This window comes from Egretta garzetta, unplaced genomic scaffold (assembly GCF_000687185.1).
Source record: "Egretta garzetta isolate BGI_Z169 unplaced genomic scaffold, ASM68718v1 scaffold875, whole genome shotgun sequence".
Lineage (NCBI taxonomy): Eukaryota > Metazoa > Chordata > Aves > Pelecaniformes > Ardeidae > Egretta > Egretta garzetta.
The window spans coordinates 135495-149387 of NW_009259626.1; the positions used below are offsets into that span (position 1 = coordinate 135495).

General features: G+C 43.6%; 1 protein-coding gene across 1 annotated transcript in view; it reads right to left on the reverse strand.

The window, feature by feature from the left end:
• ADARB1 (adenosine deaminase RNA specific B1) overlaps nt 1–3742 on the reverse strand; it is a 70903-nt gene extending 67161 nt beyond the window's left edge. Inside the window, exon 1 of the transcript XR_004841959.1 lies at nt 3723–3742. The gene's annotated coding sequence lies outside the window, so the exon portion shown is untranslated. The remainder of the gene's footprint in view (nt 1–3722) is intronic.
• Between the last annotated feature and the right edge of the window lie 10151 nt (nt 3743–13893).

The window sequence follows — 13893 nt, forward strand, 5'->3', positions numbered from 1 at the left end:
ACATATTCACAGAATATCAGCAAGGAACCTTTCATTTCTGATAGACTAGAGGACCGGCAGGAAGAGGACAACCCACCCATCCCAGCAGCACCGACCCATTCTGGCACTGGAAGATGATCCACTAAAAAGCAGATATTCTTGTGCCGACCAAGAAAGCTGATGAAAGCTGTTGTCTGTCCACTAAGCAGCCAAGGGTTTCTGCTTAACACATCCTGAAAAAAATACCTGTAAAACAACCTGCATGCTTGTTCTACATATGTTCATACTAGAGGACTGCAAATCTCTTCATTTGAACAACAGCAATATTTTTAAGACTTCCGAACAAGATGGGCTGATTATTTTCATTCTTACTTCCTCCCAAAGGCAAAGAGAAGATGCATGTGAGCTACATGGACATTTTGTACCTTAACATTAGACTTCAGAGAAGTGCCTCAGAAATCAATGTTTAGTAAAAAGATGCAACATATTTATCACTCAGTTTAACCTCTTGGTTTTAAACACTGTTATGTCCTACCTTAAGGAAATGTGAGTATCTTCTCTAGTCTTTACCATAGGAGTCACTCCCCACAACCCTTAAGCATTTAAGTTTACTTCTTCAGGACTCCAAAACAATGCACCATATTCACAGACTTCTACTTTTAAACACAGGATAGGATGGCCGAGCTGCCGCCAGGCGGAAAAGCAAACCTCTGCCATCAGCTGCTTCCAGACATCCCATGTAACAAGTGGCTGCTGAACAAAGCTGGGAGACAGACCAGCAATTAGCAAAGGTGGGGTGAAGTATGCCCATGCCAAGCAGTGCCTGGTAACAAGACACACCATTTTTGCAGCCTGAAGAACCAATGTGATTTATTGCTGGATTTAAAAGTGGAGCATTGAGTGAGACTAGGGTTACCTATCTACACCTGACAGAGGACAAGTGCCATAAAGGAGATTAGCCCCTCCTCTTGACAAGATCCAAGGGGCACAGATGTACACACACACAGAAATGACTGCAGGAAAAAACATCTCAATCAGCGCAGCCACAGAATTTCATTAATTTTATCAGTGAGAAGATTAGGAGGCAACTTGATCACAGTTTACAGTGCCTATATGAAGATAAAACATCAGAAGAGGGTGCTGCAACTTCAGCAAAAAGAGTACACCATGATAAAATGTACAGGCTTGAAACATGGCTTAACACAGATACTGTTTGTGCACATTTCAGGCTTAGCCTTTGATATGAATCATGATGCTAACCATTCTCCATCAGCCTGCAGCTCACCAATAGCTTCCCCCACCAGGGGAAACAGCATGAAACAACATCTGCTGTGCACAGAAAGCCAGGAAGCATGAACTAAACCAGGGAAACAAAAATCGTGGATTGCACACATGTACCAAAGGCCAGGGCACCCAACAGCAGCAGCAAGTACTCTGCCATCCCAGCAATCGCCCTACTCAAGCAGACAGATTGTAATCACTGCCAGTGCATGCATATTTTTTTTTTTTTTTTTAAACATGGGAGGATTTCAGAGCTCTTTAATCCTTTGGCTTTTACGCACACATTACAGGAACTCCATGCACAAGGAAGTTAAAAGACTGCAGAAGAAACCTGAATCACGCTGTTTTCCTGAACAAAGGACCAGGGCATGATTAGCTGGAATCACGTTTCCAAGTCAGTTGCTTCCCTATTTATGCATAGATACTCATTTTGTGCTCTGGGCAGAGCTGAGGACTACGGGAGAGCGATGCAGGGACAGGAGAGCTTCATGGGAGCTGGGAAGAAGAAAAGTTGCCGAAGCTAGTTGCCAAAGGCTGCAACAGAGCCATAACTTTTGCCCTTCTCTTGCACAGGGGACCACTCACATACCAGTGCGCACAGCTCCCCTGCACCATCCCAGTCTGGCTGCAGCTGTTTTCACAGCCCAGCCTTGGAACTGGACCACAAGCAAGGGACTCTGACCTACCTGCAGGCACCCAGTGGCCCTTGCCCTGCCACACAAGGTGAGGAAAGGGGGATCACACCAATTGCCTCAATGCAGCAGGGAGACAAAAAACCTGCACCTGCATCTTAAATTGGGTTTTCTTCCCCACAGAGGCCTTCCCTCAGGCCATCGCAGCATGGAGGAAGAGCACACAGCAGCAGCCTCCGCAAGCCGACTTGAAGCACCCTGTGTGTGTAACTCAAATCTTGCCAACAGTTTGCATTTCCCTGGTGGCGGCTTTTGAGTGTGTGTCTCATCACTGCCATGTTTCTGAAAAAAACAGCTGCTGGACTTCTAAGAATATGGAATTGTTACCTTTCACTTCTAAAAACCACATTTCTGCTTTTCCCCCACTACAAATATGAGCAGATTTGAAGAACTTCAAGCTAACTTTTGAGAGAGCTCAACTCTCAGTCAGTCTTCTGAGTTTCTGTAAGCCTTCCTCAGGACCTGGCAGTTGCAGCTGGCTATCAGGGATCTTGCTAACACAAGACTAACTCAAACTGTCCCTTCCAGAGTAGTTCCTTGTGTTACTCAATATTAAATATCTGTATGTTAAAAAAAAAAATTTAAAAAAAAAAAAAAAAACCACACACCAACCACACTTATGGTGTAAAATCTGACTTCCATCACCACTCTGGTGTGTGGGCAGAGTGTTTGCCAACACAGAACATTAGACATTTTACAGCCACTTTGTGCAGAAATGGTACTTACTACCTTCTTACTCAAGAAATTGTAATACATCCCCAAGTTTGACAAGACCAGCAAGGGAAATGCCAGGCAGAGTTCAGATAGGGCAGGAGTATGCTGGCATGACCCAGGCACAGGTGAGGATGGCTGACCCTTTGCAAGCAAGGGTCCTGGCTTCCATTACTTGCATACAGAAAAAGGTTTGAAAAGTCTTGTATGCTGTGATTCTCAACCACAGCTGAGGACAAATGGACCAAAACTTGTGAGTGTATCAAGACAAAGACTCAAAACTACAGAAGACAATTCTGATGCATTACCTCCACAGGCCGAGTTGTCAGTAGGTAACTCATACTCTTCATTTTCATTAGTCTTTTTGAGTTCAGATAAAGTTTGATAAATACATTTTCAGATAATATAACAGCTCTTGTTGAGTATTAAAAGTTGCTCCTGATAGCCAAAGGAAACGATGCTAATCATAGCAGAAATACTTATGCCTACCTTATCTACTAACTACATTATACAAAGTGCCCCCCCCAAAGAATCTCCTAGCAAGACCAATTTGAAACTACATACATTTAAAAAGGGGGAGAAGTAACCAGTGATGGAAGTTCCAGTTTTTCTTAGCTTTTGTGTGTTTGAAAAGTTCCATTAAAAAAAACATCTTAAATACCAGGGCCGAAAAAATTTGGTTAGATTGTAATCTTGAATAGAAACCGATGTTCAAAATACACCGAGCTGAAATAATTCACTTCACTGGGCCATATGACATACAAAATGCTTCTCCCAACTTATACCCAAACTATTCTCTAAACAATGCACTAAACAAGAAACCAAGACTTTAGCTCTCTGAGGTAAAAACCTCCCATAAGAATGCCAGCAGCCTCCCAAAACAGATCCATTTATTCAAAGTCCTTTATTCAAAACTATCCCATCGCACACACATTAGAGTAGTATTCACTACCAATGCTGCCAACAGTGTACACCTGAAGTACAGCAAACTATTGGAGCAAGAGGAGTTTGCATGCATTTTAAGTACCAGTGGATGCAGAAACACACATTTATACTCACTTTCACAGACTTCTGTAAATCTAGGGGTTCCTGCTGTCTTCAGATCACTCAGAGGGCTGCGCTGTTTCCATTTTTCATGGCACAATCACAATACCTCACTGTCAGAGGGACCTATACAAGGCTCAGTACCATCATCATCAACCTGCCTCAAGTCTCTGCAGACAAAGAGCTGATTATGGGTACAGTTAAGACACAAAATGATGGTTATGGCTCAAAAGCAAGAGCAGGAAATACTTTACAGTGGCAGTGCAGTACTCCATTTTAAACAATTCACTCATGTTTTGGCAGTACAGACCACCATCTCGTTGTTCTTCTGGGTCTCCTAATCAGAGCAAGCCTGCAGCTAAATGGACAGCATTACAGCTTCCTACCTCTTCCCAGGCAAAGGGACTATCCTGTTGTGATTAATATGCCTGGTTTACAATTTATGTCCCACTTGATATTGCAATGTACTGAACCTAGGCAAGAAACCACTAGAGGAAGGCAAGGAAGGTATGCAAGCCAGGATGCAGCATGAATACCAAAGTCAAAACATTAGCTAATGCTGAGGAGCTATGTTACACTGAAAGCTACCAGAAGAACAATTCCTAAAAAAAACTTTCTACCACTGCACTGTAAAAGCTGACCTTCAAAATATTGTGGTTTTTTCCCTTTAGGATTCAAAGCAGCCTGTTTCATCCAAGCAGTCAGGTGATAGTCTGGCAAGAGAATAACAGTCAGTAGCCATATTCCTCAAAGGAACTTTTATTGCAAGAATCAAATGTTGTACTTCTAGTCTCTTCCACATTCACTTAAAGCAATCAAGAGCAGCTATTGAGAAAACGTTCTCACAGCTATCAGGGAAGCTTGCTTAAGACTGGAAAGCCAACTTTCTTTTAAAGTAAACCTCTTGAATGAGTTACAGAGGAAAGAACAGATCAAAAGCAGAACAAAGAACAACTCTGAACTTGAAGTAGGCTTATGCTGAAAGAGCCAGCAAGGACACCACTGGTGCTGAGAAGCTGCATAAGTTCATAACAGGGCTGGCAAAACCAGCCTCAGAAGTACCGCGCTTCACCACTGACTGAGATCTCACCTGCTGACTGTTAAACCAGACTGAACCCTACAGGCAAAGCAGGCCGTTTTGCCTAAGAAAAAATGCACGAGGTGGCCAAAGGAAATGGAAAATGAACGGCAAAGTTGGGAATACTGTCTAATAGTGCTGAGTATTATCTGGCTACATAAAAGCTAGCCATCATGATCTGAAATGCAACGATGGGAGAAGGGGGGGCTGAGAAAAACGTATGGAGTTACAGGAACATTAGCTATATTTATTTAAGCTATAATATACTTAACCTGTTTCCAGGAAACACGACCATGGCCTAACATCCAAAGTTTATATTTCTAGTGTGGTGATGGTCTCAGCAGAGTGACCACACAAACTCTGTACCTTTGGCAAACCGGGGCGAGCAGCCTACATCCAAAGCTAGACACCTTCCCGTGCACTGGAATACGCCAAAATCAGCAGGGCGGACTGAAACCTCGATGCGGGCAACACGATTCCTCACCGGCCACAGCCGCAGCACCGCCCACAGTTGGGGGGAGGGACGGGGGTAGCCCGCGGCGCGCAGCCCCCGACAGAGCTCCACCGCTCGGCCCCGCCCGGCACCACGGAGAGCTCCCTCCCGCCCCGCGAGGGGACCCAAATCGGCCCACGCCCGTCCCCGCCGCCGCTACAGCAGCGCCCGTGGGGCTGCGGACCAGCACTCCCGCCGCGCTACCTGACACGCACACACACGCTCACCCCCCACTGATCAGGAGGGCTTCAGCCCTGAGGGCAGGAGCGACAGATGTCAATCACCACCATGGTCTTTTCAGGTCGTTCAACCCTCCTAAAAGGGAAAATAGAAAGTTTGCCACAAGACAGACATTTTACTTTCAAAACAGAAAACAAAAAAACCCCAAAACATTCACAGACTGTATCTAAGGAAATTGTACACAAAAAAAACCTGCTCTTGACAGCATCAAAGAAAACAAATGGGGACAGCACAGATGAATGATGCTGTCTCCCAAAAATACAAATAAATCATCATCTTGGCAATAAAAGCAAGCCAAAGTCCAAAAGAACTATTTTATTTCCAGGTAGGTTCATTCATAGATCTTATTAATAGTGAACCTGGTTCCTTTATGAACTCAGGAGCAGAAGAAAGAAAAGCATATAAGAAGATTAGGTTAATATTATATTTAAGCATATGTAAGGACAGTGAATGAAATGCTGATTATTCACTCAATTCAAAAAAACCAACCACTTACTAAGAATAGCTTTCAGGGGATAAGAGAAACTAGGCTGCACCAGAAAAAAAGACCCAGCTACAGTAGTACTTGCTATCCCTCATTATCTGCATTCATCAGTGCCGAGGGCCTCGGAAATCAACTTTAATACAAAAGCATCAACGGGGATAAATGACCCAAAGGCTTTCAGACTAATGCGCCCTTTGCACAGACAGGAAGTATTTCCAACTCATTATCATCATCATGGAAAACAGCAGAGCTGTGTCTAACGTAACTTCCTAGATTTTTGCAAAAAAGAGGTTCAAAGACACAGGAAAAATATCAGACATTGCAGACTTTACTATGATGGAGGGACCTGACAGTCCTCATGAAATAAGAGGGAAGACTACCGGGCTCAAGCTCCTACAGGTCCAAGCATGTAAGGTAGGCTATGGAGTTATGGGAGGATTTTCTGCACTTTCTTGAAAGCTCTTTAGTCTGGGAGACTTTGCCCTTTTGCCTGTACTTTGTCAAAAGCACAGGCACGTGTGCTCCCAACCAGACCTCTATGCTTTTGCCGGAGTCAGCTGCACTTTTCTGCACATTCTTAAGAGCTAACTCAGTGAAAGGTCCCAATTTAGCTTCTGATTAATCAAAGGCTGAATGCTCATCAGTGATTGAGGCACAATCCAATCGCAGACTTACAGGCAGCAGACATGCCCCTAGAGCTCATCTCTGCGCTCACCATCCTCCGAAGGGAGCCTGGGCACGTGCTCCCACCTCGCTCCTCCATGCGAGCTGAAGCAGAGACGCGGAGAGCTGAGCAGGAGACCGTAAAAAGATCCGGATGCCAATTAAAATGCTAGCATACACACCCAACACCCAACTCCCAGGATCACTGGTTTGAGTTAAGCATTAATTTCCAGCTCCACTTTGTTACCAAAACACAGTATCACACAACATCAAACTGCAGAATACTGCTTGGCACTGGTAAGCGGCAGGAGATAAAAAGCATCTGTAAAAATACGACTACATGAATGTCTGTATAATACACATTAAATCCCAGGAAAGCACATCTGCTCTCTGTACTTGAATGATGACTTCGCTGGCTGTAAGAGTGCTTCTAACCAAGACGGGGCTTCAGCTCCAGGGAAGACATCAAAGCCAATGCTGCTGAGAAAATGGAGGTGTAGTGCCACACAGCTGTTCTGAAAAGCTTAAGCAGAAAAAAAATGGGAACGTGTTTTATCCAGCTAGAAAAGATGAGTCCAGTTTAACATGGAATGTGACCATATTTCACAGTTTCCTGTGGCTCCACACCTTCAAACAACCCCCTCCTACACAGAGTCAGCAACCAAAGAGGACATTCAACCAGATGAAAAGTTTGAGTTACCAAAACTACCAAAATTTAAGTGAGGAAACAATGCTATTTCCCATACAGATTAAGAAACTATCACAAAGGAGATCTCTCCCTATACAAAACCTTTTGCTAATTTCCATAGCATGGAAAACACATAAAACACACATACTACAAAGTTCTTTCCAGGGTGTAAGCTTGACCAAAGGCCATCAGGATTAAAAAAAGTAGTCCAAAAAGAGAAGTTATCTTTGACCTCCTTTGGTCTCCCAATGTGAGCTACATGTGTGTGTTAAGAGCCAGCTTTAAAATTTGGGCAGCGGAAGAGGGATATAAACCCAGTTCCCCCATGGAGCTAACTTCATTACCAGTTTCTCACAAACAAAGCACAGTTCAGCACTCAGCTTACATTCATTCTTCCCATTTTTAAAGACTTCAATATCCCAGTACTGATCCTCTACCTTTAGATTTAAAAAACATGGCAAGTCTAAGGACAAAAGCAGTATTGAAATGTCTTATCTTAGTCTGGTTTTGACCAGTATATGTTTTTTCCTTACTATCCTCCTAATAGCATCCAGGGTGGACCAAACCAAGGCTCCGTCATCTTGAGGGCTATGCTCTTCCCTTGGCAGCTGCTGCAAGAATAGGACAAGCGTGTATTTTCCTTCAATTCTCTCCCAAGTCCCCAGTAATTACTGCTATCACCGTATCTTGGTGTTTATATTATCCCTAGGTAGAGTCTTCTGCTAGAACTGTCCACATTTATTTTGCAGCTAATCTGCACGCATGTGCAAACTTTATTAATGAAAACATAGGGCTGATCATGCTTTTGGATTAAAGATCCTACTATGCTCTTACTGGAAGTCATATAAAGTCTTTATTAAGTACTCAATACCTGTGCTCAATATTTGAGGTGAAATATAAAAATCTATTTTGATGCAGAATAGGCTTTGTAAACAAAGTTTTATAAAAATCTGCATTTAAAGTAAGAAGTCAAAGACATTTTTTCCTCTCTAATAGTAGACAGCAGACTGTGCCCAAATATTAGAGTATAATTAAGCAAGGAAAAAAGCAGTGAAAGTTTAAAGACTCAGATGGGGAGCTGAATAAATCAACCTCATTTTAGATGCACTGAATGCTTTCAGCAGAAGCCCTTCAGAAAGGAAGAGGCAGGTACTATTTATCCCTGCAAATATCAAAACTTAAACAGATTAAACAGAAAAAAAATACTTCTAGTTGAGGCTGCCTCACAATCCCTATGTAAAAACTTCATTTTCACAGGCTACATCTGATAAATGAAAGAAACTAATGTTTTCCATACTTGCTTGTTCTCTTTTTGATCAAATTTTAAACAGTTCACCTCTTCCTAGAGTTGATATGACAAAATTAATAGCAGAAAGGAGAAGGGAGAGCCATTGGGAAATTAAGAACTCTAGCACACATAGAGTTTGGAACAATGATAAATTGGCATCTATATAGTCCTCAAGCCTAATATTACCAAAGGCCCATGACAAAATTGTTTATGTGACTTAAAGTATTAGAGTAACAAAAGCAACAGACAGCAAGGTAATCAGAGAGTACACCCTGACATGCAGCACCAAACTGAGAATACTCAGGATACTTGGCATCTTACCCGCAAGACACAAGACACAGGTCCAAGAGCTACAGTCTGGTAGAGTCTCTTTAATGTAAAAAATAAATTAAAAAAAAAATCCTGTTTCAGTATGCATCACAAAGGAAAAGTCTTAGAAACCAAAATGGAAAAGAACATCAGTATAAATATCTTAAATTCATACTGGTGCAGGAGGAAGGCAATATTCTTCAATCCCCTGAGCAGACCTTCCTTTTACATCTCTGCCAAAAGCACTCTGTGCAGAAAAATCCTGACCCAAGTGGATATGTGGCACCTATAAAAGGAAATTCTCCCAGACAAATGCAAAAGACTTTACAGTGACATTTAAAATCTTCACTCATCTCCCTCCCCCTTCAGCCCCAAGGGACAATACCCCAAACCTTTTATTTTATTTTATCACCTACGACAATGCAAGATTGCTCATCAGATCACTCCTCACCACTTTCACAAAGGAAAATAAAGATACTTAGCTTCTACTGGAACTACTTATGAAACTCAATTTCCTGTTTGTCCCCCTACCATGAAGATACTCTAATGTCTAATAATATATTTGTACTCAGCCAACAGTTTTTTTTCCAGCGGAGCACTAATCTGAGAATTTCCTCCATGCAGGTTCTTGTCCTCACACAACTTCTCAGCACTTACCTTTGACATCTCTACCCTCTTGTCAAATTTGATGGACTTTTCAATGTGTTGACCAATTTCATTCAGGGGCACTGACAGCGTCATGCTTATGCAGTGGGAAATCAAGCTCAGAAACGTACTGCGTGGCAGGAGTTCCTGATAAAAACATTCATTCATGAGGCAATCCCAATTTAAAAGCATGGACAGCATCCTCACTTTAAGAGAGACAGAAATACAAGAGAGACCTAATCCTACAGCATCAGGGAAGAAATTTCTCCCCAAAGAAAACAAAGCACCATTCCTCTTTAAGCACAAATTAAAAAAAAATAAAATTAAATAAAATAAAATTTAAAAACCATCCCACAAAGATATAAAACCATAACACTGTGCTATCAAGCACAATGGAAAGAAGCTTCTGGCCTCTGAGCTTCCTGGTACTTCTACAGCTGCTTGGCGTGGCATATAAAAACTCAGTAATGACCAACTTCCACCAACACACACATAATTACCATAAGCAGCTCGACATTCAGAGGACACTTCTGTAATCAGGTTATTCCCTGGCTCTGTTGGCAGCGGGCTGGATGTGCATCCGAGGGGACAGCACTGAGTCACAGCCCTCAGCAGCCAGCACTGACTCAGCCCTGTGCTCCCTGCCGTCAAAGGAGGCTCAAGGTAACCTGTGCAACTTTTGTGGAGGCACCAAATTCCCTTTGCACAGGGACACACAAACACTACAGCTGACCCAGAGGCAGAGAACATAAAAATTATCCCAATTCCCTTTGCAACCAGATATCCTTGAGAGGACAGCTGTCCAGGGCATCACTCCAAGAGAAGCTCGGCTCCCAGAGTAGCATCAGTTACACGGGTTCCTTCCTTTTTTTGTTTTTCCTTATTTTTTAAATGCATAGATGTGCTGCTGCTTTGGTCAGCTATAGGACCCTGATACTCACAGCTGGCTCCTGCCTCCCAGAGCCTGCTGACAGCCTCTTCAAGGACTCAAATTGCGAAAACAAATATTTCTCATACCTACCATACAGAAGACATTCACTAAAAGGACTGAAAAAATGCACTCTGTTGTTAAATGGTAGGAAAGAGCAAAAAACAGCCACATTGTATGCAAACAGGAAAAAAGCTTGCTTTAAAATGTCATTTCATTTGCTTACATAATCAATTTGCCAAGCTTTTTTTTTTTGGTCACGCAACATTTATACTACAAAGGTATTTCCTTTAAAACCAAGGTACATAAATAACAGCTTCTACTGATAAATACAGTCCAAAACCACAGTTTTAATCTTCGGTACTTAAACTGAAATCCATAGTACGGCAGCTGGATAGCCTGAGTTTCAAAGGTGCCAAGCACTTACTGGTTTCAGAAGTTGCAGAAACAGCAAGTGCTATGCGTCTCTTCATCAGACCATGTCCTTAGACATTCAAACAAAGATCCTCACCTAACATTTCAGGGTCCTGTGCCCACTGAACTGACTTCAAACGCAAGAGGCATCAACCTGACAAGCCACACTCACTGCTAACACCTGGAGATAGTCTATCTTAGACTCCCCTAAAATCATCCTGGCACAGAGAAGCACTAATGTACTCATTCGGCCCTTGCAGCTGGTGAAACACTTCTTACCAGGGGTACACCCACCACTGCCATCCCCAAGACTTCCTCGAGTCACAGAGTGTCCCAAAACCACCAATGCCAAGCTGCTTAGAGGGCATATTATATTTCTGGTCTGTCCCACAGCTCTCCAAGATGAGCGTTTGCCATCACCGTGTTTAACAGGAACCCTTTGCTCCCATGCAGGATCTCTGACCAGATGACTGCAAACAACCAAAGGCACCAGTGCAGGGTATGCCAAGTGCAGAAATGAGTTTGCCAGAGAGCAGCAGAGCCTGACCTGGTTGCAGTCCCAAACTGCAATGATGCCCTCTCTGAGCTAATAAACCCAGCCATTCAGAAGGTTTTACTCACTCAAGTCAAAAAACTTTTATAAAAGTCCCATTTGCTTATAATAAACAAGATAAAGTATTCTTACTTACTTACATGCTTGTAGCAAGCAAGAGGCCTGCTGCTGAAGGCCTACAGCACCACATTTCCATTCCTGAACGACATACAGCCCACCAAAGGGCACTAACCTTCCATCAGAGTGGATAAATCTGAATAAGCCATGGGGCAAGTATAAAAATGGCCAGAGGTCTGCGAGCGCTGTATGAGCAAAGCTATGAGAAACCTCCCATCTGAAACACTAAGCACAATGTCCTCTATGGTACCCTCTCAGAAAACAAGTCTTTGTAAAGCAAATTCTCCTCCTGCTCAAAAAGCTGGGCTGCTCTCCCTTAAGCTGAGGAGCTAGTGCTTCCACATGCAAGACATCAGACAAGCCTCAGCCAGCACGCTGGCTGCTGAAAAGAAACTTTAAAAGGCATGTGCGCATGAGGGGTTAGTGCCACAGCTTGTCTGTTATGCTCTGATAAACCATACGGCAAAACATGAGAAAACTCCTCACACAATCCTTTTTCTTAATTATTGAAAGCAAGAATTGTGCGTTCATGCAGCCGTGCCTCAACAAACTTGGAGAAGGCATCCTGGGAGGCCAGCCTCATGAAGCTGAGCACTGTGAGAAAGAGCCTGGCCCAGGGTGAACACACCAGCACAAGCAACGCGACCATGATCACGCCTGATCTCCTCTGCACAAAAAACATGGACTTACCAGCACAGACAAACGCTGTCTGATGGAGCTCTACGCCTAATTAACTGAGGACAGTGCCTCAAAGCAAAAGTGATGCACAGTCACCTGTCAAAGCTAACTGCTGGCCACATTTCTGTGAATGTGGCAGTGTACAAAGCAGGGATTTTGTGGAAAAGATAGGACTGGTCAACTTCGGGCTGCCAGAGGAGTGGTGGGAAGCTTTCTGTCATGCCATGCCAGCCCCTAACGGCAAGGGTTACTAAGCTTTTCCTCTGGCCATTGCACGACTACACACTGCAAGGGCTAAGAACCACATTACTCGCTGCAGGAAAAAAAAAGTCAAACCAACAGCGGATTTGGCAAAACCCCCAAAAGCATCTATCTTAGACATCCTAAAAGTAACAACAGTCATTCAAGATATGACTGTTTATACTATGAGACTCATTACACAGGGGGCCTGCCTATGTTTAGAGGGAGATATCACTACAACTGAGTGCTAGATGAATCCAAACAATTATTTTAAAAGGGTATTCCACCACTAATTATTCTAAACATCTTCTGCGCTCTGTGGCTTGGCCTGTTGCCACTCTCAAACATAACAGCTCAGAAAACGATGCTACGGCTTCACTCACTTGAACAGCCGTGATAGATACCTCACAGAGCAAGTGGTGCGTCCGTGCGAGTCCAACAGCCAGGGCAAGCTCATCACCGCTTCTGCACGCCAAAAAAAAAAAAAAAAAAAAAAGTGAGACCATAATCTTGTTTATGCTACAAAACCCAGGAAGCTTTAATTTACCACTTAAAACTATTCCCCGAGGAATAAACATGCTATGAACAGTGGTGAAAGCCCTTGAGCAACAACACCACATTCGGAGCCCCAGGACTCAAATCCAACATGGCACAATGTAGAAACATTAACTGAGGTTTGCTGCTGCCTTGAATGAACCCACTGAAATTGCAACCAAAAAAAAAAAAAAAAAAAAAGAAAAAAAAAGGTTTGGCTCCTGCATGCAGATGTATCTGCCCAAAGAACTAAATAAAAGCCCAGGCCAAGCATGTTTCTAAGGACCAGTCTGGCTGCTGTAGGCTACATCACTCGCTGATCTGTTTTGTGGTTTCACCACAGAGTCCCAACTGCTTCACAGCCTCCTCTCCAGCCAAGTGTCACCAGCACTCCCTCACCCTAAGTTTTGAGAGATACAAGGTGAAGACACAGGCAGAAAGCAGGGCTGGACCAGGCCAGCAGCCGCCCCTCAGCCACAGGCTAGCCAGGCACCCTTCGAGGGAACCCAACATGCCTCAATTTCTAAAAACACACGTGAACATTTTTTAAGCAAACCAGACTTTTTGCACAGTAACAGGTATTGCAACCACAGTTTTGCTCCTGCACAGCCTAAATCCAACCAAATCCAGGAGGAACCATGAAACCCAAACCCACCAGGGGCCAAAGCAACAGACGGCACGCTAAAAAAAGGGCTTCTAGGGTATTTCAATCAGCCAAGGAAGAAAGACGCCGCGAGGTGAAGCTGCATTTCACGCCCGAGCGCCTCTCGCAAGGACGTGCCCGCCTTCCCCGTTGCAGAGGGCGGGCAGTGGGTGCGCCGGGAGGCGGCCAGC